The sequence below is a fragment of the Artibeus jamaicensis genome, unplaced genomic scaffold (genome assembly GCF_021234435.1).
Source record: "Artibeus jamaicensis isolate MK-2021 breed Jamaican fruit bat unplaced genomic scaffold, CSHL_Jam_final contig_387, whole genome shotgun sequence".
NCBI lineage: Eukaryota > Metazoa > Chordata > Mammalia > Chiroptera > Phyllostomidae > Artibeus > Artibeus jamaicensis.
Genome location: NW_026521812.1, coordinates 12,182,069 through 12,208,410, shown reverse-complemented (window position 1 = coordinate 12,208,410; position 26,342 = coordinate 12,182,069).

Here is a 26,342-nt window from a genome sequence, read left to right as displayed (position 1 = left end):
CCACTCTGAGGTCCTACTGAGACCTCTATTTCCCCAGAGTTAATTTAATTTACTATTCTTCCATTAAATCTGCTAATCTGTTGCAAGAAATATCAAAATTAATGGGTTAACTTGTGTTTAGATGTGAATTATTGATGATCCAAAGAGAGATTCTAAAATCTCAATAAACTTTAATTGGCAAAACTGAGAAGGGAGATATTTTTGAGAGAAAAAGCCTGTCTCTATCATACTTTCAGAAAGTCTGTTCCAAACATATTAAAGTAGTAATCAGCAACTTAATGTCTTAATTCCGAAAGAGCTTTATAATACCAAAAGTGATTTGTAAATGTATTGTTTCTATAAATCTCCATATATACTATATACACAATTATAAAAATGCTCTGTTTTTAGGCAGATGAGTATATTTATCTTTCCATGTTTTTAAAGATCTAGTCTATACTGAGTAACATCTGCAGAGAAAAAGAGTTAACTGGGAGGCCTTATAAATATCTTATATCTTCTTTGCTTCTCATACACATCTAATGTCATTTTAATTACAACTTAAAGTTCTTTCAAATATTGACTAAAAAATGTACTTGCTAGAAGATAAATGAGGGTGCTGCCCATGTTACGCATTGATTACTGACCCAGGAATGCATTCTGATGCACACACCTGGTTGCTCAGTCTGCTCGTTGTAGACAGATTTGCAATATACCGACAAGTGCTGCGTGGAAGGAAGTTTGTTACGTAACCAGAACGGAACTCCATGGTTAGCGTGATGAACACCTGCACAGACTCCAAAACTAAAAGGCTTCCTTTCATCAAACTTGCTCTCAGATACTCATTATCATGGAACCACAGCATGTTCCAGTGTGGGAAATGGATTCAGGAACCTACCCGACAGTTTGAGGCCTCAGCTGCATTGACGTTGGGTACGTTGCTCCACTTGTCATGTCTTTCCGTAATTGTCCGCAAAGCCTGGTTCTGGATAAGATGTGCTTTTGGACTATCTGCCTGACATTCTCGGCCTCTGTGATTACAAAGTCTGTATAGGTACAAACATCTATTCAGTATCTTTAAAATAAATATGTATTCAGACAAATACCATTTCATACTGTATTTGAATATAAGTACAAAAGAGAGGAATTATTGCATAACTTAAAGAATAAGAACTTGGAAATTACACCTAGACTTGGCTCCCATTCTTGTAATTAACCACTGTGTACATTTCATCAAGTGACTTAACTCTCTTGAGTTTTAGATTCCTTGTGAACAAGATGAGGACACATTAGCAATTATCTTAATAGATAATGGTAATCAACATAATTCTTGATGGTACTTCAGTTTTATCAGATAGGAGATTCTTAAAATACCTACTTTTTTTCTTCTCTTTATTCCCCACAGGTCACACTTGTGTAACAGTCTTTTCTTGCACAGCTGTTGCACAGTTGCATGTATACATAAATAAACCTAATTATGTACATTCTGACATGAACATATGCACTTACTTTTACTGACAGGGTTTGGTGAGTACAAGTAATGGAAAGTGAATAGGGAGAAAGACAGTTAAAGGAAGCTTTCTTTACAATGTGAGAATCAACGATGAGCAGGAAATCAAGTGTCAAGGCTGAATACTAAATAAAGATGCAAGCTTTTCTGTTACAATACAGATGTCATCAGGCATGTACTTTGTAAAGACAGATCTGGTTTTTCATTTTGGAATTGTTTTTAACCATGCATTCTGTCCATTTTCATACATAACTTATTTGTAGTTTATATGCTAATCTTATGCCTCTGACCATCTCTGTATAACCTGGGACAGCCCAGTTTTAAGAATGGCATTTGAAGCGTCTGTTATACAACTATAGTGTGGAGCTTTTGAAATGAAGAAATGTGTTTGTTGGTTGCTAGTTACAAGAATGAGGAAATGTCAGTAAAATATGAAAACAGTATTTGTTATTGGCATTTTTTAAAGTATTGATGTTGATGTTTTTGAAAGGATTGTCTTGCTTCACTTCCAGAAATACATAAATTTAAAATCATAATTATATATATATATATATATGTGATATATATATTTGTGGTGTAAGATATTTATAATTTCATATGTGTGCACGTATTTAATACTTAATTATTCCCAATTATAATTGTAGCCACATTGTGTGCATTGAACTAGCATTTTGGTAACTTCTTTTGTTTAAAAACGCCCTGTTGCAGTAACTAAATGAGGCATTGATTCTGACAAATATAATCTTAAGAATTCCAGCTTAAACTCAACTTAAATTTATATTTGTGGAGGAGACATGCATGAACATTTTTGAAAAACTGGTGGGACAATCATACATAAGCCCATTTTTTTACGGATGATAATTCATCCTAAGTAGAAGGAATTGACTTAGTAAAAAAAAAACTTAAAGTGTGAATTTCTTCTCTGTGACATCAGATTACTGTGTAACTTGGGCCCTTTGAAGACTGCAGTGCGGTTCTTTTGGTGGGGACACAGTGGGCATGAGCTGCCTCAAGGCTTCAGGGAAGGCTTCAGAGCACATGTCAGTTTAGAAGCACTTGTGAAACAAAGGCCTGCACGGAGCGCTGTGCGCACGGCCGGGATTGGGCCGATGATGAATAATCCAGACGGTAGGAGTCAATTTAATTGGTTCTTTACATGACTGAACTCAGAAGGGTGCAACTAGGAAATAGGTTCCCCCCACCCCCCGGCCTCAATACCATACCACTCAAACATATCCTTCAGGATCAATCTTTTCCATCCTCTCTCAGAATTTTAGATATTAAGAAAAATCTAGTATAAATCAATATTGTAATGTTACCTACAATTTAATGCTTCTCTTTTCCCCTTAGTTCAAGCCTAACCCAAGGCATAAGAACAGGTATAGGAAAGAGAATTGAGAGAGTGGGGAGAGAGAGACAGAGAGGGAGAGAGGAGAAAAGAAAAAAGAGGAGAGGAGGGGGGACAGAGAGGGGGGAAGGGATGAGGCAGAGAACACGAGTTTAGGCAAACACCTGAGTTAAGGAGACTGAGAAAACACCACCCATGGTTGCAACAGAGTGGCCTTTAAAGCTTAGTTTGAAGAAATGGTTAGATGTCCCTGGTTGGAGCTTTCAACTATAACAGCTGATACCCATTTTATTCTTTCTCACCATTTCTCCTGTGGCATTGTGCAAAGCAATTTAAATGAGTTATGATGAGAGCAGGGGGTTTTCATAGCATCCCAAATCTTTAGAGTGTATATGTGAAAACATAAATAATATACCCTCATCCTTGCAAAAGTGAAGTGTGGAAACTGAGAGATTGGAGGTGGTGAGTAGTGCTATAGATTGAGGTTACCCTGGAGAGAAATGAGACATGCTAATTAATATTTATGTTCTCAATAAATATGTGAAGAATTTTTATTATGACTAAAATTGTTGTACTGAACTAAGGTTAGAGCAACAGGAAATAAAAACATCTGAATGTGGCTAACATCTATCGACAGTAACTGTTTTACAAGCACCCTAATAAGCAGTTCCTGCCAGAAAAAGACATTAATATTGATGTGATATATAGTTCAACTTCTGTGGTTCGCTGGTAAACCTTTGAATAAAAATATTTATTTTTCTAGTTTTAAAAATTATATGTAAGGGGACCAAATTTATGATAAAGAAAGGTGATTTGACTTTGAGTGGTGGGCACACAATGTAATATGTAGATGATGTATCATAGAAATGTACACTTGAAAACTATATGGTCTTATTAACCAATAGCACTCCAATAAATTCAATTTAAAATTATATGTAATAATGTCCATTATATAAAATTATAAAAACAGATTAAAAATGAGAAATTAATATCACTTGGAATTCTATCATCCAGAAATAACAACTACTGCAAAATTTTTGATGAATGCTTTCTAGTTTCTTTTTCTATGCAAATATAAACTTATTACATATTTTACATGCATGACATATAAACCATATTTTGAATTTAAATGTTCTTATCCCATGATTTTTAAATTAGTTAATATGCCATTTTTTGCTATTATAAATAGTGCTACAATATAAATCTTTGCACATAGGTCTTAGGTGCTGCTATAGTTTAAGTGTTTGTATCTCCCCCCAAATTCATATGCTGAAATCTTAATACCCGATGTGATGATATTAAGAGGTGGCACCTTTGGAATATGCTTAAATGATGAGACTAGAGACCTCATGAATGGGATTAGTGGCCCTGTGAAGGAGACCCTCCAGAGCTCCTTATCGCGGCCTGCAATGTGAAGATACAAGTCTGCAACCTAGAAGATGCCCTTCATCCAACCATGCTGGCATCCTGATCTCAGATGTTCGGCATCTAAAACTGTTACAAGTAAATGTTGTTTATAAGCAAGCCATCTACTCAATGGAATTTTGTTTTACAGCCCAAATGGACTAAGACAGGTATACACAAGATCAGGTAGTACTTTTATTCGTATGTACTTTTTATCTTTTTAAATTTGGGCTTTAATTTGTGCTTTGTCTAAAATTAACATGCTATCTTAGCTTTCTTTGAGTTAGTTTTTGCAAAATGTATCTTTTCCCATTATTTGATGTTCAATCTGTGTGTATATATGTATACGTATGTATGCATGTGAGTGTTCTGGATGTTGAGAGCTATATTTCTTTTAAAATTCTAGCCCAACAATGTTTTTCTAATAGGTGGATTTCATCTATTTATGTATATTGGAACTAATAATTATAATCGACAGTTAATAATATGGATTTATTTTTGAAACTTATTTTGTGATTTCTGCTTCTTATATTTTCTTTTAAAAATTTGCTGCTTATCCACCTTCTGTTGGATTATTTTTATCCCTCTATTATTTTAGACATTTAATTCAATTTAATACTAATTTGGCATTATATATATTAAACTAGATATATGTCAACTATTTCAAACATCCTCACGAGTTATATACTATCAGTGTGGGTAAGGGAAGATGAGTCATTGAGAGACTAAATAATTAGTCTAAACCCACACAGTCAGTAAATAGCAGAACCAGAATTCAGCTGAGACATTTTTGCTCCAGAGCCTATGCTCTTTCCAAATACTGGGCTAAATCAGTGCCACGAAGAAAAAGAAAAGATATTGGAGGTCTCAATATTACATACCATGGAAGTAAATAACATAGTAAGAGAAGCCTCATTCAGAAGGTGATATTTGAGCAAAGTCTTGAAGGAGGTGAGGAAACAAGTCATACGGCTATCTGGGGAAAGAACATTCTAGGTAGAAACAAATACTAAGCCCTGTGGTGGTGGCCACAAGTATGGAGTCCTTGTTCCTGTGAGTAAGCCAGGGTTCAGTGATGACAGGGGCCAAACCCTGTAGGTCACAGGAAAAACTGCTGCTTTGTTGGAACGCAGCCACATTCACTCACTGGTGATTTGGGGACCTGTGGGATAGAAGGGTTCCAAGGGAGGCTGCGTGGCCTTCAAAGCCTAACACATGTACTGTCTGAGTCCTTACAGAAAAAGTTTGCCAGTCTCTGTTCTACTTCAAAAATGTTTGCTGAATGCATGAATAAAATAATTACTGTATTGAACACAAACATGTATACATGCAATGTATATGTTTATACATACAAACCTATGTATGTAAATATAATATTCATTGCATGTATACTAGATGCATATTTAAAGCATGTTATAGAACATATAAATAATATGTAATGATATAACTATATATAATACTATGTAATTATGTATAACAATACCTCTATAACTTTATATAATACATACATATATGTATATATATAAAAATATATCTCTCCATAACTATTATTCCCTTTTATCAAATAAATTCTAAAATAGTAACTGAAAGTTATATTTCCTTTATTATTCCTTTTCCAATTTAGCCTTGTACTAAAGTATTTCATAAATACTTAGAATAAAATTGTTTAAGCTATGTTAATTCTTTACCTACTATTGGAGGCTTATATCAGAGATCTAGAAGACAAGAGTGACACAGAGTAAAATAAATGCTACAAATATAAAGCAATACTTTATTGTAGGAACAACTATTTGCATGCAGGAAACGTGAATGGTCCTTTGTGAACTATGACTAAACAGTCTCACAGAGTTAAACTTCTTAACGTGTCTTGTTAGCAAATGAACACTTATACGCAGAGAGAAGCCAGCTCCATATACTATTGAATCAGAGCTTTATGTATAAGATCTGTATGCTTCTTTTCCACAGTGGTTTGGTCTATTTTAAAAGGTATGGACACTGATGGACTAAAAAGAGCCTGGACAATATTGTTTGACATCACGTAGTCCAAAAACTACATGATTCACCGAGCTGCTTAAAGTAGCGTAACTCTTGTTTTGCTAGAAGAAGTGAAAACAATTTGGAGGAAGCTAAATCCACAAGTGAAGGGCAGTGGTGTGTGTTAAGTTAGGGAGAAAATGTCTTTGATTATATGTTCTGAGTGCAAAAATCTATAGTAGAGTTCTGTTAGAGCTAGCTGTCTCTTGAATAATAATTTGTCACTAGCTGCATGGAAATTTTAAACTATCATAAACACTTCTTGACAAACACACAAAAATTAAAGTCTTCTCTAGGTTACACAATGGACAGTATTTGTATTGGTGTCATTAATCCAATGTCACCAAAACCACATAAATGATATAGTTCATAAATTCATAAATCTTTCTCAAGGGGACATGAAAAACTAAACTTGTATCAGCCTAAGTCTGATCTAACTTATTACCTGGTATAGTGTCCATCTGATTGATACTCCAAGGTCTCTATAAAAAAAGATGGGAGTTTAAACCACAATTCGCAAGACCAAAGTTTCTGAACCAAATGAGTCCTGACCTACAAATAGTAATCTGCAGGACCTCAAATCTTCCATTACCTTTTCATGTGCCATTACAGAGTTTTGGCTGATTTAAACCCAGTGGTCTTTTCCAGTGCATACCATGTGAACACCTTTCTCCTTTACTTTTATGTAAAAACTGCTGCCTAAACACAGTCTGTAGAGTTTGCTCTACATTGTTTCGGCGTTAGACTTGGAACATAAACTGTCTGCTCTGGAGATTGTATTTCTATACCCCAATTTTTACAACACAATGAACAACAGTTCTTTTAAGCACATAAATTTAAAATTTTACAGAAAAATTGGAGCTGTGCTATGAGGGTGGGAATTAATAAGAGATTTGGACTAGTCTTCTTACTAGAAATAAAAGAAAAAATTTTTTTCTAGTGGAGAAATTGTACCCTTTCCTCCTGAGAACCATGTGACACTTATTTGTTTCTACCTTAAGAAATAGGAAACAGAAAACATTTTCCTTGGTAAGTGTAAGGGTATGTGGAGAAAGAGATGCTGAGTCCCAGAATACAAGGAAGCAGAGGGAACCAACACTCATTGACAACTAATGTGTATGATACTGTGGTAGAAGCTTTGCGAACACTGTAGCGGGGTGTCCAAACTTTTGGCATCTCTGGGCCACTCTGGAAGAAGAAGAGTTGTCTCGGGCCACACATTAAATACATTGTGACACATAAGCACAGAAAACAATCTCATAGTGTTTTAAGTAAATTTTACGATTTTATGTTGTGCCACTTAGCCATGCTGAGCTGCATGTGGCCTGTGGGCCATGATTTGGACACGCCTGCTAATGTTTAACCAGGACAAGAGCCCTATAGATTAGGGATATATTTGCTTTATGAGCTTTAGAGATATATTTGCGTGACATTCTCCAGTGTATCCTATATGCTTTGGTCTGGACTACTGGAATATGTGATTTAAACTTACACATAAAGACTAACATTGCATGAAGTTCAAAGCTAAGCATGGGCTTAGCACTGATTGATTCAATGACCCACATATTATGGAGGACTCAGGCTCCTCTGGTCTCTCTGTGCAAACATACACAGTTTGGCCTTCAACCTAAAGCAAGTTCCTCGTGTCTCTAGGATGCATGCCAGTGACAATGAGCTTTAAGCTTCCTCATTCATATGCAGGAGAATGAGAGAGAACACTGCCTTTGGAGATTTCCTAGAAGAGCAAGGTAGATTTTTTTGAGAACCCTTCAACAACAGCAGCCCTTTTCATGAATTTTATTGGTATAAACCCATCTAATCTCACAGGTAGCCCTTATACTATGGTGCATTTAGACAGAATCTGTAGTCATTTCCCCACATCACCCTTTTTCTGTATTGCCATACAACGGTCTCAGAGTGAAGTAGTCATCCAACATCATGATTTTCAAGCTCAAAATCATTTTACTTTCAATACTATATTAAACGTACATATTCTCTTTTTATCCTTGTAGTGTTTAAAACAGTATGCTCTAGGTCCTGTAAAAATCTGAAATTTAAATGTACTAAGTCATATTATGTAGAATTTGAAAATAATATTCAAAAGATATTTTCTTACCATTTCTCTTTCTCACATTGTTCTCACCCATTATTCTGAGAGAAAATTTTAATGTGAGCTTTTGTTTTCTTATGCATCATTTTCTTTCAGACTGTTTGTTTGGTTAGTCCATGGAAGAATTTGAACACTCAGTAAATGTTTTTGAAAAGTAAATGTTTTATTTTTTGAAGGGGATAAATTAAGTAGAATTTCCAGATCTAAAGCTGAGTTATAATCTTGGACTTGCTCCAGAATTAATCTCTTGTTAACATCAGAAGTAATCATTTTCTTAAATAATTTATCAACTATGCTCCCAAGTGACTGTTTTAAAATCTTCTTTATTTTCCTTAACTTTTCATTATCGGGACTTAGAGAAAATAGAGTAAAAATGTCCCAGCTTCAACAATTGTCAGCATTTTCCCAATTGACTTTAAAATTTCCACCATACACATTTCCTTCCTAGAATGTTTTAAAGCAAGTCCCAGACATTGTCATTTCACCTGTAAATAAGTTTGTTTGCATGGAGCTCTTGTTAAATGGTAAATATCATGCAAGAAAAATATTAAAATAAATGTGACAAACACAGTTATCCCTTTAGAAATGCTTGTGCTGTTCAGAGGGAAGAAGCCTCTGCAGCCTTCTAGTTCCCCAGAGTTACAAGTCCTGACATATTCACAGTGGGATTTCAGTCATGCACCTCAACTCCTAGGTCCTCAGTTTTTACTGCTGAAGTGGAAATTTTAAAATGTCTTTTATTTCAGAGAAAAATACTAGGCTGTTATAAGGATGCAGTATAGGAAGAATGCAAATTGACTTTTTAAACCTCAGATAGAAAGCATTAAACACCTTTTATAGAGCCTTTAGAATGGTAAGCACCAAATGGATTTGTGTTAAATGGAAGGACAAGTATGTAAAAAATTAATTAAAGACATCTGCACAAGGTTGTATAAAAATTATGAACTTGAATCATGTCACCAAATATTTTACTCAACTGATGTTGAATGGGTAGCTATTTCGAGATAACAACTGGGTATACAGACTGTCTGGAAAAGTATAGCCATTGTTAATGTAATAGAATGGTTTACGTGACATCCACGAACACAGGCAGCCAAGGAGAGTGGACTGGAATGTGTATGTGTGAACAGTGACAACTTCACTGTACTAGTCAGTGGGTATGATAGATGACGTTGAGTGAGCATGTGTACTGTGTGGCTGTCACATTCAAAATAACTGAGTGGAGCAATGAGTTTCCGCCAAATATTATTTTAAACTTGAACATTCCTCCACGGAAACTATTCAGATGATTCGGAAGGCTGCAGCTATAGACAACTCAAACAGACAATGTGCCCACTCACGTATCACATCTTGTGCATAGTGTTTTGGCAAAACATCAGATCACCCAGGTGACTCAGTCCTACAGCCCACACATTTGGCACATTGTGACTTCTAGCTTTTTCCAAAACTAAAATCACCTTTGAAAGGGAAGAGATTTCAGACCATCAGTGTGGTGCAGAAAAATATGACAGGACAGCTGATGGTGATTGGGAAATCTGTGTGAGGGCCCCAGGTGCCTACTTTGAAGGGGACTGAGGCATCGTTGTCCTTTATAATGTTTCTTATGCTTTCTATCTTCTTCAATAAATGTTTCTATTTTTCATATTACATGGTTGGGTATCTTCTGGACAGACATTGTATAGTTTATATAAAGCATACCTTTAGATTGCTTGACATTTTTATCTTTTGGCTGTAGAGCACCATATAATTGACAGACATTTTTACTTTTGATTTACATGCTTCATTATTATATAGTAACAATATGAAAAATGCGATGCTTTGCACACTACTGATTGGGCTACAGATCTGGTTTTTGCATTTAGTTTATGACCTGTAAACTAAACTCTGTGTTTTTAGGATATATTGCTGCCTGACATGGCGACTAAACAAGTCTTCTCACATGGACTGCTATTGATCACGGTAACCACAGTGATTGACTATTTGCAAGAAATTATATTTTTATTTAATTATTTTTAAAATTTCATTCTATTGATTATGTTACTACAGTGGCCCTAATTTTTCCCTCTTTGTCCCTCTCCATCCAGCACCCCCACTCCCTCAGGCAATCCCTACACCTTTGTTCATGTCCATGGATCATGCATATAAGTTCTTTGGCTACTCCATTTTCTATACTGTACTTTACATCCCCACGGCAATTCCATAACTGCCTGTTTGCACTTATTAATCCCCTCACCACTTTACCAACATTCCTATACTCCTCTCCCATCTGGCAACCATTAAAACACTCTCCATATTCATGATTCTGTCTCCGTTCTTGTTCGCTTAGTTTGGTTTTTAGATTCAATTTTTGATAGATGTGTATTTATTGCCATTTTATTGTTCATGGTTTTGATCTTCTTTTCTTAAGTAAGACCCTTAACATTTTATATAACAATGGTTTGATGATGATGGACACCATTTTTTTTTTTTTTTGTCTGGGAAGCTCTTTATCTGCCCTTTGATTCTAAATGATATCTTTGTTGGGTAGAGCAATCTTGGCTGTAGGCCACTGCTTTACATGACTTTGAATATTTCTTGCCAGTCCATTCTAGTCTGCGAAATTTCTTTATAGAAATCAGTGGTCAGTCTTATGGGAACTCCTCTGTATTTAATCTACTGCTTTTCTCTTGGTGCTTTTAAGGTTCTCTCTTCATCTTTAAACTTTGACATTTAATTATGATGTGTCTTGGAGTGGGCTTCTTTGCATCCATCTTGTTTGGGACTCTCTTTGCTTCCTGGGCTGGCATGTCTATTTCCTTTAGCAAATTAGGGAAGTTTTCTTTCATTGTTTGTTCAGATAGATTTCCAATTTCTTTCTCTGTCTCTTCTCCTTCTGATGTAAATATTGGACCTCTTGAAGTTGTCTAAGAGGCTGCTTATGCTATCCTATCCTATTGCTTGTTTTTTTGCTTCCTTTTTTACAAATTATTAATTTAATTTTTGGCTTCATCCATTCTACTGTTGTTTCTCCATAAATTGTTCTTTATTTCAGTTAGTGAATCCTTTGTTTCTGATGGGATCTTTTTATGTTCTGAGGTCCTCACTAAGTTCCTTGAGCATCCTTATAACCAGTGTTTTGAATTCTGCATCTGATAGGTTGTTTATCTCCATTTTTTTAGTTCTTTTTCTGGAGTTTTGATCTGTTCTTTCATTTGGGTCATGTTTCTTTGTCTCCTCATTTTTGGCAGCCTCCCTGTGTTTGTTTCCATGTATTAGGTAGAGCTGCTTTGACTCTGTGTCTTGGTGGTGTGGCCTAATTTAGTAGGTGTTCTACAGGGTCCAGTGGTACAACCTCCCCTAACACCCAAGCTGGGTACTTGAGATGTGCCCTTTCTGTGAGCTGAGTACACCCTCCTCTTGTTTTTGAGGCTTTATTATTTTTGGCAGGTCATAGGAGGGATTTATACAGGCTCATCAGCTCCAAGGACTGGCTGTGACCACTGGCCATTAACCTCTGCCCTCCATGGAGCATCAGTTGTACACTAGGTGGTGTTCCAACGTGGTCTGTAGCTGTCCACTGGGTGGGCAGGATCTGCATTTTCCCTGATGGTACCATCCAAGATCAGCCCTCACCTTTGTTCTGCCCAGGGCCAACCTGTATGTGGTATAAAGCAATCTGAGATGGCTGCTACTTGTGCTGGGTTTGTAGATTCCCAGGCAAAACCAAGCTGTGAAATCAGGTTGGCTCCTGTTGTGCTGGGCCTGGGGCTTACTGAGGCCAGCTGTTGCTTGTTTGATAGGAAGTAGGAAGTTGTGAAACTTAGCCAAGACCAGCCATTCATATGGAAAAGTCATGGTTAACACCTTGGGTCGGCCTGTACTTTGGGTGGGATGGTGTCTCAGGGAATCTCCAGGGCAGGACAACCAGTGTTAGTCAGGTTTGTGGAGTCTCAGATATAGCACCTGCCTGCTGGCTCTGTAGCTCTGTGTAGAGAGGGCTCAGAAATTGGACAATGGCTTCTGCTCACCTTTCAGTCTGGGAGAAAGCTATCTTCCAGCTCTCACCTTGATGCTGGATACTTTAGTATCTCCTTGTATGCTGCTGGTGCTTTTCAAGCTTCTACTCTGGTGCTAGTGCTCAGAGAGAGCACCAGTTTGGCATTCCAGAAGTTTCTTCCACCGACTCAATCTCCACTGGTGTTGCAGCCAGAAGTTATAGTTGTGGGGACTTATCTTCCCGGCACAGTAACCTTGGGCTGCGAGGCCTGTGTGGAGCTGCAGCTCCTCACTCTCAAGATATCCCTTTCAAATTTTTATCCACCACATGTGGATGGGGGGCCAGCCTATTCTGCATCTCGGCCTCTCCTACGAGTTTGGATGATGTGGTTACTTTAATTCCAGTCAACTTGATTTCTTATGGTTCTGAGTGATTGTTGTTCTCTATTTTAGTTGTAATTTTGATGTGGTTATACAAGGAGGTGAGCAGTGTTTACCTAGGCCACCATCTTGACTGGAAGTCTATCTTTATTTAAATGAAAATTTGGACTGGTTTGGTTAAACTCAGTTCAATTAGACACAAAATATTGAGTTTTATATCTTTGGAGAGTACCATTTTTTGTGGATGTGAGAAATATGAAGGTAAAAATGTCATAGGAACTACCCTTTAAAAGTTTATAATCCTGTCATAGGTAAAAATATGCAAAATGTACACTGTTACATAGAATAAAATAAGTTCTTTGAGGTATAAACAAGTGAAGACAAAGTAAGGTGCAGTTGAATTCAGAGAAAAAATTAAGTGGGGAAAAACAAAATATTGAACTTTGGGCTGTAATTTGTATCAAAAGCCTGAAAACCTTAAATATACGTAATATATTTTATTACCTTGAGAGACTACCAAAAAAAGAAAAAACAATTATGAAGTCTAAAACAATTAACAGATTTTTCTCTTTCTTCTGTCAATAAGCTCACAGGAACGTTAATAATATGTGTAATATTATAATTGGTAATAGAATAAATAAAATAAGAGAAATGAGGGTTAAAATCAGAAGTTTTATTCCAAATTTACTCTATTTAATACACTAAACAATTTCTGTGGGAAAAACTACATAGAACTGTAGTCAGTTTCATAGTCCAAGCAACTGCTACCATGACTGGTATAACGCTTGCTGAATTCAGATTTCCCAAAGAGCTTTCTCAGGCACCATGGTGGCTTCTCATTTTGTTACACTGCAGTACTCAATTGTCTGTGTAAACCATAAAAGGTTTACAGCATCTAATAAATGAAGCTGACAGGATTTAAGGCTTTTGTTCTCATCACTCTAGTGCTATATAATACACCATGTAGAACCTGATAATTTATCTTTCCCCATTTTAAAAATGCTAGTGGGGAATCCGTGAGTGTATCATAGCAGCGCTGGGAGAACCCTGCGGGGGTGACTGCCCACAAGTTCCCCCATCCACCACGAATGAAAGTTACACTACCAAGACATGATCTGCTTGGGGAGGAGAGGTGGCCAATTTCTCAGAGGAAAAAGGCCAGGAGCCCCTTCCTACAGGGGCTTTTATTAGGTTGTAATACACAGGAATACGGGCGGTAAGGATCAAACAGTAGATAACATTTCAAAGAAATCTGAGGGCTTAGTCTGAGTCAGAACATGTCAGGAAAGGGGGTTGCAGAAAATTTAAGAGACATACTTATTTCTTGCTCAGACCCTTAATATGTGAATAAAAACACTCTTAACAAAGCAGGCTTCACCGGACTTTTAGGAATTCTTTCTTATGCCTGATCATCCCAGACCCCACTCTAGCCAGGCAAGAGGCTGCACTGTCTCCCCCATCACAGGTTTTCAGGCTTGAGTGGATTAGTAGAGCCAGGAAACGCTTCTCCCAGAGGACATGGGGACTTGGGCTATGTCAGAATAGCCGGGGGCAAGGGTCTATCACTCCCTCTTTGCTGCAGCACCCGAGTCCTTCCATGATGGCCTCCCAAGTGATCGTGTCTGGCTTAGGTTACCCCCACTCTGAGGGGTCTTACCCATCATGAATGAACTGACCATGCTTTGGGGGCAGGGAATGAAGCAGAAGCAGCATTTGCTACCAGACACAAACTTTGTCTCCTTGTGGCTCACATTCCAGAGGTTGCTCACTCATTTTTAGCCATGGGGGTAGTTACAACTCCTGAAACCAGTCAGAGTGGTTCCCAACAAAACTAAGTGAAATTCCCGTTGTTGTGAAGGGATGACAAGGGATACGTGCTACCTAACACTTTCTTTAACAATATTTTATTTATTTATTTATTTTTAGAGAGAGGGGAAGAGAAGGAGAAAGAGAGGGAGAGAAACATCAATCTATGGTTGTCTCTCACGTGCCCCCACCTGGGGGCCTGGCCCACAACTCAGTCATGTGCCCTGGACTGGGAATTGAACTAGTGAGTGACCCTTTGGTTCACAGGTCTGTGCTCAGTCCACTGAGCTGCACCAGCCAGGGCCCACCCCACACTTTTAGTGTACATCATTTATGCTTTTGCCCTAAGGAATACACACCACCTAGGCCATAGTGGGAGAAGGGGCCTCCTCCGCCCCTCAACCAGATGCTCCCCTGAGTGCAGGCTGCTTCTTCCCTGGAAAAGCCCTGGAACTTCCTGGGCTGGAACACCACACAGTGTTTGCTCTTCAGTTTCCTCTGCTGGAAAGCTGTGAGCCAAATGGGGTGGGGCGAGCATGCAGGTTTGTGTCTGGTGTTTCCTTGGCCACACATTCTCTGGGACCACCCTCTGCTTTCTGGAGTTGTAACACAGTGCTGTCAGAAATATGGAGCACCTTGCTCTCCCCAGCCATCTTCATAGCTCCATTTCATGAGACAGTAAGGGGAGGATCATTCTTATTATACAGATAGAGTCAATTGATTTTCATTCAAGTGTGAGTCATGTTTGCTTTAAATGGTACATAATCAATGCCCATTCTACTAAGACAGTCTGTATGCTTTTGTGATGAATTGCTTTTAATTTTGCCCTGACAGTTTGTGGATAAATTCTCAAAGGTGACTTTACTTTGTTCATCTAAAACCGGGAGTTTTAGATATATAGCCAGATGACAATGGACTGATGTTAAATCATACTCATTTGAAGAAGTATAAAACTAACATTTGAAATTATCCATCCTAGCTTTCACCTTGTTCTAATCGAAGAAGGTAAAGCATGGAAAAGTACTAATAAGATGCATGGAGTCAGAGAAAAAGACCATGCAACGGATAAGCGAATTTCTATATAAGGTCAAATCATAGTGATTAGAATGGAATCACAAAGAGTAGATTTAGGAGTAAGTTTCAAAACACCATTTACAATCCAGAAAAATTGTCTTTCACTTCAATTTTATTTAAGAATTACATTTTCCATTTGGTACCAAAATCAGAAAAACAAACCAATTTATCAGAAAGATATGCAAGATGTTTAGTCAAGCCCCGACGGCTTATAAAGATATGTATTTTTTTCTTTACTCCATTTCAGACAACTGAATAGAAATAAATAAACCATATTGCTAGATAAATAGTGTAGGAAACTATTGAACTTTACATAGATTCTATTTATACTTAATATTGTTATCCAAATTTGGAAGAAATGTTAGAAATTATCTAACCAAATGCCATTATTTACAAGTAAAGAAAAAGTGGTTAAGAGATATTAAATGGCTTAACCTAATAGCACAGCAAGTAAGACAGACATAAGTATTATCTGATTTTTTGACTCTGACTAATGCAATTTCTATCATATAATTCATAAAGCTATTGTACTTCTTACATGTTTTATTTTTTGAAAATATTTTACTTATTCATTTTTAGAGAGAGGGGAAAGGAAGGAGAAAGAGAGGGAGAGAAACATCAATATGTGTTTGCCTCTCACACACCCCCTACTGGGGATCTAACGTGAAACCCAGGCATGTGCACTGACTGGGAATCAAACTAGCAGCCCTTTGGTTTGAAGCATGCCATTCAATCCACTGATCCACACCAGCCAGGGCATATTTCTTACATGTTTTAAATGGCTGCTACTATCATTATTATTTGATACATTTATTTGAGCTTTTGAATTCCTTGAGAAACCTGGTATACTTTCTAAACTGGAAACCCAAATGTTGTTACTCATTCATTCAAAATATATTTATTATATTCTTACAAGATAAAGCCCTAACTTTACACAACTATGCACACAAGAAGCAAGATAAAAAGAGTAAAATTTACAGTGGGACTGATGTGTAACACAATAAGATACACAGTGTTATCATCACAGAGCAGGGATCAATCTTGGACATAGAGGGATGGGTTGTATAATGAGGTGGATTTTAAGTTGAGTCCAGAATGATTAGTAGTGGTTACCATCACAGTGAAGAGGGTTACAACAACAATGCCCCAGGATTGGGAGCAAAGTGTGGAACAGAGGGTGCCAAGCCTTAGTAGAAAAACTGTGTGGTGTTTTTGCTTTCAAGGATGCATTAAGAGACTGAAGCTGAGTGAATGGAAGAGAAGTGAGTAGAGAAGTAAGCAGTGTCAGATAATACTTGGATGTTAAACTAAGGGAAATAGAAATCTACTGAAAGATCTTAAGGAGCAGATACAAAGTTCACTCCAGTTGAAAGGCTGGCACTGGCATCACTGGACAGAGCAATTGTCTTATTATGTGATTTTCTTGCTTTAAATCATGCAGTGGCTTCCAGTCTCCATAGTACAGGGTCTGATTACCTTACAAAGGTTATAGGAATCTGTATCTGTTTTTATAACCCTGACACCAAATTTCAGCCACACTAGAGCAGAATGTTTCATGCTAAGAAGACCTCTAGAACATTGAAAATGGTGCTTTTCAGCCCAAGTCCTTGCCTTGGGCACTTCTTTCCATCTCTGTCCAGTATGTACCTACTCACCTTTTAAGTTTTAGCTCAAATGCCATTTCCTCCAGAAAGCCTTCCCTGAAATCACCCAGTCCCACTCCAAGCTGGTTTTCATCTCTTTGTGTCTTCACTCCCTCCCCATAATATCACTATTATGGTATCACTATCACTATCATATCACTATTATATCATCGTCATCTTAGAATATAAATGCATTGAAGTGCTTATGTTCTTAAAAAATTGGATGTGAATAATATGTGTATGATATTACATGAAATAAGAATAATTAAGCCCATACTGATGGAAAACAATGTTGTGATCCCAAGTTTACTTATTTTTCTCACCACTGGCTGTGAACTCTGTTCAATAAATGCTTCTTGAATGATTAGAATGGCATACAGCTGGAACATGAGATCAATATGAGGTGGTTACAGATGTAATAAGGTCCCTGACTTAGGGAATGGCAATGGGTTTGAATGGAAGTGGATGGGCTCTAGATGGAAGTGGATGAAGTAGATAAAAGAGAAGAATTGACTGGACTAGAGATTAGTTGTGAAGGATAGTGGCATGATAGTGGTTGACCTTCAGGTTTTTGGATTGTGCAATGGCTTTGTAATAGTACCAATCACTGAAATAGGGAGTCCAAAGGCAAAGTACTTATGGAAGGTCAAGTTGATTGACCTGCACCCCTGCTTGTGGGGTCTGCCACATTGTGGATGAGGCACGAGAAAAATTCACACAGACTACTGAGTCCTATGGAGGAAAAGGGACCACATGGCTACTCTCTCAAGAGGACAAGCTTTTATTGGGCTTCAATTTGCACAGGAATACAGATAAAGCTCATTAATTATTGTTAGGCAGTAAGGATCAAACAATAGATAACATTCCAAGAACTTTGAGGGCTTATTCTGAGTCAGGGTCTGTTAGCTAAAGGGCTACAAAACTTTGGGAAACAAACTCACTTCTTGCTTGGACTCTTATCATTTAATTCAGTGCATTCTTAGCAAAGCAGGTTTCACAGGATTTTATATATTCTTTCCTATTTATATATATTTTTATATATTCTCACAGACAGAATGAGGACTCAGGCTATGTCAAAGCCTAGGGGCAATGGTCCATACCCCCCTTTGCTATAGCTCCCCAAGTCCTTCCCTGGGGAGTCCCAGTGATCATGCCTGTCTTAGGTCATCCTCCCTTGAAGAATCTTATCTGTCATTGGCTAACCAATCAAGCACTGGGGGGCAGACGGGGTAAAGAAAAAGGAGCAGAAGTGGCCCTCCTGCCAGGGAGATAAGCCTTGTCTCCCTAGTGGCTTATGGTCTGAAGGTCGCTCACTCAGCCTTAGCCAATGGGAGGGGGGCGGTTACAGCTTTTGAAACCAGGCAGGGTGGTTCCCAACAGTTGATGACTTCAGTTTTATTTTTGTTGCATTTTTAGGCCTGAAGGATCTGCAAGTAAAATTTTGCTTGGGACTGCGGTAGGGAGTCTGGAGCTCCTCAGGGTAATTTGGCTAAAGAAGTGTGAGTCACTGGTGTGGGAGTGGGAGGGAGGTGTATTAAGTGATAGAAAAAGACTGACATGCAACCTGAGAAACACAAACTTTTTAGGATTCAGAGAATAGTAATGAAACTACACAGGTGTAATGAGGTAATAATAGTTAACATCTGTAGTAGGCTTACATATACCAGAGACAACGTCAAATGTTATATTATTTAATCAACCTGACAACACAATGAAGTCTATTTTCCTATTTCTCACTTTCTCTTTCATATTTTATAGCTATCAAAGTAATATATACACTCATATAAAATTCACCATGATATAAATACATAATTTAGAAGGTAACTGTACTATACAATCCATTCCACAAAATAGCTCCTGGCAAAGTGTTGTGCATATTCCCCTAACTTTTCCTACTCTCTACACATTTATTGATATTGATGATTCTATTTTTTAAAGGACTGTGTTACTTTTTGTGTAATTTAATACTTCTAGATGATCGTAACTGACTTATTTTATATTTTAAAATAGCTCCTGGTGTTCCATTGTTTGTGTACAATAAGTGGTCCAAGTAATGCTGCAATGAGTAATCTTTACAGTGAAAGAAAACTGGGTTTGTAGGTAAAAAATACCCAAAATACAACCATCAAGGGAAAATGGTTTAAATGGTTGAAACAAGACTCATAAGAGAGAAGCCCGATAAACATCAGGTCATGGAAGCTTAAAGATGACTGGGTAGTATGACAAGAAAGATGTTGATATTAAGAGTATACATGCTACAGAGATTAATGCTTAGCAAGAATTTGTTAGTGGAAACTGCTAATGAGTGATGAGTACAACTTCATTGGAGCAAGTCAGAAGGCCTAGCAGAGGGTGATTGGAGGGTGACTAAGAGGATATAGTGATTCTACTTGTTTTTTAAATTTTTATTTATTTTCATTAAAAATTAATTTATTTTCAGTTATAGCTGATATACAATATTGTATTAGTAGTTTCAGTCATACAGCATATGATTATACATTTAGATATCTTACACAGTGATCATCTTAATAAGTCTAGTACCCATTTGACAGAGTTGGTGATTTTAAACAGCCCTTTCAAAAAACTTAAAGGGGAGGGAGGAGAGGAAAGAGAATGGTAGAGAGATTCATGAGGTTGAAGAACCCTATAAGCAATACTATTTTTGAAATTCAAGTCCATTTTGATAACTCATCAAAATATTTTCCTTTGACTTGCAATTGGATGAATATAGAAACATCAGAGAATTTGGGTGTTTGTACACCTAGGGACGAAAATCATACTAAATAAAGCATATCACATACCTTGACCTGCATATAAAGGTCATCAAAGTATGTGTATGATTGAAGCAATTCAATTTTTTTTCTGTCTTTAAAGACTATTATGGAACATTTGAAACAAAATGTTTCATAATAGAAGGTAGAATATTATGAGAAAACCCTTATACCCATTATACCTACTAAAAAATAAGATTATGCCAATTTTTCTAAAGCCCCATGATATCCCTCTTTGATCTTATCTGTCTTCACCTGAACTGTTGTCAATATTATAAATTTGGTTACTTCTCTGCAAAAGGAAACAGAAAATTGTTTTCTAAGAACACAATCCTATTTTGTATTTTTGTGGAAGATGACAGCTAATAGGGATTAGTATAATGCTGATCTATTATTTGACACTATGAGACATGCTCAATTTTGAAAAGGTTTAAAATATATTCTTATACAAGTACTAAAATGAACTTTAGAAGATGATTTAAACCACACCGGCTAAGTTAATTTTCATGTAAACCAGACAGTCTGGGCATTCTAGTTAAAAATAAAGCTTATGAGATAAGCTAAAGCTTTTGCTTTGACTGATGCACATAATTTCATGCCATTTCCTATTCTCCTGGTGTCTAATGTAATATTTTATGCTGAAAACGATTTTTTTCTGGGTTAAGCCTCTGAGGCTGAAGTGCCAGTCTTCCTTGTGAATTACGCCATTCATTTGGTTGAAAGGATGTGCTGTTTCTAAAGGTGAGTCTCATATCATCAGTCCAGGTCAAGGTGCTGCACTAGTGGTGTGAGATGAGGGAGGATAAGGTGGCACATGATTCTAGGGACACATGACCAGATGTTAGTCACACTCTGCTTCACATGGCATTCCTCATTCATGCAAAATTGTGGACACATTAAAATCTGTCACTGGGGCATAAGTAGCAGTGTTTTTTCAGACAGGAGTGTTTGGTCTTTCACAAAGATAGTGTCTAGTGTTCACAGTGAAATATTTCAATTTTATGTTAATTAAAAGATGCAATTTATTTTACCAGATTACTTTGCCACTTTTTAAAATAACTAAATTACATTTTGATTTATTGATCAATCTTTGAAACAAAAATATAGTTTTTGATGCTCTGGAAGGCCCTCTCTTTTTTTCTTTGGAAAAATTTTTTTTTAGTCTCTTAATCACAAAACATCAGTCAACATAAACAGCCACAGCAGGTCCTTTGAGATAGGGTTGTATCAGACGTTGAGATGTCAAAATAAGTAAAATTTAGTCCTTTTCTTCAAGAAGCCCAACGGTCTCTGTGTGGATGACATCGAACACGGTCATACCTGCAGCTTCCGGGTCCAGGTCCTGGAACCACAGCACATTTCAAAGGCTGGCATTGCACTCAAAGACACACCCCTCACACATCCACCGAATTTCTCTGAACTTTCAGCTCTCCAACACCTTTGTTCCCACTCATGAGACAAAGGAATGTCTGGAAACTTTGTTCCACCTGTGAGAGTCAAGGCCATCACAGATGTTAGAGCAGGTAAGTCAAATGTCAGGCTTTCCAGGCGGCAGACGCCCTTGGTGGGTTCCATGGGGAGTCCTTCCCAAACCCACTACCTGTGTTTCCTGTCACCCGCCCCCACCCCGCCCACAGTCCTGCACTGTCCTGCAGGCACTCCATTGCCTGACCTGACAGGTGCAGTGCTGTCACCAAGGAGCTGGTCTCACTCACCAGCTCCCTCCCCTGGTTCCTCTCACTGCTCCCACTTCTGGTATTGATAAAATAGGGTCTATTTTTTCACTGTGAATGTTTTTTATTTACCCCTACAGGCAACAGACGTTTCAACTAGGCCTGCCAGATAAAATTTAAGATGTTCAGTTAGATTTGAATTTAAACATGTTTAATGTATCTCTAGTATTTCATGGACAACAAAAACTTTATTTGTTGTTTATCTGGAATTCAAATTTATGGGAGCTATTTTCCCCTTTATATTCAGCAACCCTACTTGTAACTGGCCAAACCCCAGGTACTTTTGGGATCTTGGTGTTAAAGCTCTCTCAGGTTTGTGGCTCCTTCTGATGGGAAGCCTGACCACGTCTTGGACTTGAGCTCCATTCTGAGGCTGTGAGCAAGTTGTAATGGGTGCCACTGGAAGAACATGGATAATGACTGTAGGGGGTATTGAGTGCATCCTCCTGTAGAAAGCACAGGGCATTTTGAAGATTTTGGCTGGAAATTGTTTTCTTAGCTCAGTTGTTTTATATTTTAGGAATTCTTACAGCCTTATGAAGTCATTTATTGATTAAATTTGAAATCATAATACCAGTATTTTATTTCTTCTGCTCCACAGTGACCGCATATCAAACTCTTCTGACATGCTCTTGTAACTGGTTCCCAGAAAACTTGCAACTATTTTTAGTCCTGTTTTGTAGCTTTTAGAGGATCACAGGATCAGAAGAGAGATGCAAGATGTTATTTTCAGTGATTAGTGTTCTAGTGATAGACAATTTGAAAACTCTTGTTTGGGAGAATCACTACTAACAGTTTTTTTTTAATCATGATGTTGTCTTCTTATTATGTTTTGATTCACTGTGACAGCTGTTCTAGTGTTTTTCCATAGTAACTTGATAGGTGTATGCTGTAAAGTTGCTGAGGTATGAAAGTATTTATAGTAAATAAGTATCTTAACCTTTGTAATCAAGTGGTGAGAAAATGGGCAGCGAACAGTGCGACTGAGTCCATGCTTTTGCAGGAAGAGTACCCTTTTTGGTACTTTATGAGTGTCTTTCCGGCTGGTGGCCAACACCAGGCTCTCCATCATTTCTTAAAATGGAAAGAAAACTGTCATAATCCAGTGAGTGTCAAATTAAATGCCTAGTCTGGCTTCTTTAAGTTACATTCTCCCTTAAATTGGTGGACTTGGAAACAATACTGGTTGGATACAGTAAGAAAGATAGAGCTGGATCTCTGAGATGTTGTTGGGCTCCAGGTGCTAATATGAAAGAGTTTAGGGAAGCAGTGAGTAGGTATTGAGGGCTGGCTGCGTGTTCAGGTAGTCAGGGTGCAGCCTCTAGGTCTTATACTTGTAGGAGAACATTCAGAAGTCAAAGAGTTCATGGTCACCTCCTGGAGAAATTGTCTATTGAGGTCTGGCGTCTGGTTACAAATACGAGTCACAACCACAAGGAGAGCAACTAGAACAAGCAAAGCAGAATACTAGATGGCCAGTGAGTATGCAAGGGTTTGGAACAAGCTTCATAGCTCAGTCCTGTGGACTGGGTTCACCTCTGGGTCAGATAGAAGGGAGTTCTGAGATGTTGTGACTTAGGGAGGATACAGATGTTCTAGCACAGTATGTTTCAGGGAGTATGGTAGCCGAAGTGACTGAGGTGCGGGGAGGCCAGTAGGATAGCACAACTGGAGCATCCAGGGCTGCAGTGGTCCAAATATTCTCAGGTTTGCAACATGACAGAGGAATAGCTTAGGCAGAGCATGCCATGTTGGTCAATGTCAAAGGTTGTGCAATGGCAGCCCAACAGATGTTTTGATGTTCTGTACAATGTGCTAGAAAAAAAATCAAAATGCCTGGATGCTGAGTATGCTCTCAAGTTTGCCACAGTTACCAACACCCCCTGTGGCCTTACACGGTGTTGCTTTAAATTTTAAGATACCCTGCAGCTGGGCTCCTAATGACATTTGAATTTGGACACTTGGGTTGATAGCTTACTTTTGTTTTGATTGATGTGGGAAGCTGAGAAGAGCCAGAATCTTCAGAAGAAGCCAAGGCTGGATCTTGTGAGGAGCTGGGTCAATTAGAGGCAAAGAAAGGAAGGTAGTTGCTGATATTGCTAAAGAGAAAATTGTCATCAAACGAACTGTTATCAAAGACATTTAATTATTCAGACACAACAACTAGCTAAGCTTTGCTTCAACTGATGAAGCCCAGGCTGAGAGCTCTTAATTACAGAAAGCCAACAGACACCCTTTGCAATCATCAGGTGTGAGGTGTGTTACATCCATTGCTACCACTAAACCCTAAAGTACTGACATTTTGAAATTGTTTATCTTCACACATATAACTACGAGTAGGATTCCAGATTGCATTCTTATAACTCACTCTACCCTTCTGAGAGTATTTCTTTAATGGAAGAACATTGTACAAAGTAAGTGGTCCAGGGATTGCACAAAAGTCAAAGGCGCATCCTATCTATGGGTTCATGGTGCATTATCTAAAACAGTTTCCTGTTTGGGAGGTTGAGAAAAACTGAGCTGCCTTCAAAAGAATATTAAAAGAATACCTTTTTAATCCTTGAAAAGCCACAGTACAACCAGTGTTGGTTATTATCCCAAAGAACTTTTTAAAACTTATAGATCTGTTCTCATCATAAACTAGAAAACATGACCTTGACAACAAAACCCTAAGACTGAGTCATTTGCAAAATTAGTGTAAGAATTCAGATCATCTGAATATTTGGTAAATATTTGGTGAAAGAAAAATTGAATTAGTAAAGGGCTGAAAGTCCATTTGCATCTTTAAACAACATTGTCTTGAAACCTTATGTGAGGATTAATCTATAACGTATCAGACTGATTTTTTTAAAGCACTCTGTCTGCATCACTACAAATGCCGTTTTAGTGATTCACCAACACATACTCAGCTGGACAGTTTCACGGTGTTTTTTTTTTAAAGTCAGAGGAATACAGCTTGAGAAAGGCACATGCATGTCTGTAACTGTAGCCTGAGAAGAAGCAAACCAATTACAACTGAAGGGAAACACTTTCAAAGGGTGATTTAGCTGAACTGCAAAAGTTATCAGAGAAAACCAATTTATATAACACATTGAGCATAATGTCAAAGGCAACTGCTTTCAAGAACCTAAAATATTTCACATGTACGTTATGTAGACTGTTTCCACTTAAAATATTGGCCTGTAGATGGCACACATCAGGATTTTGTTATTGTTTAACATCACAAGTTATACTTTTCTTCCATTTTTACTGGTGGCCGGGAGCGCTTCATGAGTGCTGAGCATCGGGCCTGACAGTCAAGGCAAACTTGGCACACTTGGTTTTCATGGGTTTGCTGTAGAAAATTTACTTCTGCTGTAAAGTTTATCTAATTATGTTTCATTAAAACAGATGTGGGCCTTCTTAGATGATTATTAACGATACAATGCAATAACAGGATTGTCAGTATTTGTGAGAACAAAATCACTCTTGAGAAAATGAAAGATTCGACTTTGAGCAGTTGGTATGAAAATGTGTTACGACTGAAATTACATGCCTCACAACAAAAGCAATGAGGCAGAACCGAATCTGCTTTTTGCTACTGACGAGACAGCACCGGCAGGGCGACATTTAGTCACGGGCATGCTCACTGCTGTCGACAAGACTGGGTACAACTGCATTCATTTAAGAAATGACAACTCTGGGAAATTCAGGAAAATGGAAGTTTTCCACATGTCTACGTATTGAAGTGTCTTCAACCTGATAGACTCTTTATTATCAGAAACTGGAGGATGTATTTTAAGGGAATTAATGTTGCTTGTATGTACCAAACTGCTATCCAGGGAGTGAGCACACCGCTGCTGATTGTGTTGAAAATAGCCAAGGCTCATAACCATCCCTCCAGACCTTCAACACTTTTTAAATCTACACACACACACACACACACACACACACACACACACACACATATATACACATGCCCTGAAACTTTTTATGAAATGTTCTTCCTTATGGTGGCTGTTGATAATTACTTTCATCTAGTTTCACCTATATAACTCTATTAGAACTACTGACATATGAAATTAAGTGATCTAGGCAAATTATATCCCTTTCAGGAAATACTTTTAGCCTTCATTAAAAGTACAATGTAACTCTGAAAAATAAAGTAAAATAAAATAAATTAATATAGGTCTGTGATATGAAACAATATTAAAATAGTCATATACAATATATGTCATACTTTCAAATAAAATTTGTCAGACTAATCAGATGTAATAAAAACATTTCTAGGATTGCATTTACTTTTCAAAAAGAAAGGAAATCAATACAATCACCTCCAGTGCATCTGACGGAGTCTCTGGGAAGCATTTGTACCACCAGGGGAATAGCTGGATCAACTTTTTATTACTGGTTTCTGTGAAGGTATGAAATCACAACACTAAGATGAAACGAGAATTTGTCAGCCTCGTCTGAAACCCTGAGTCTACACAGTGTTCTTCAAGACAATGTCCCGATATTAATTTTTAACTTATCTGTAGTACTATTTAGATATAAAAATAAAAAAGAACAAAAAGACCCACAACATACACCTCTGG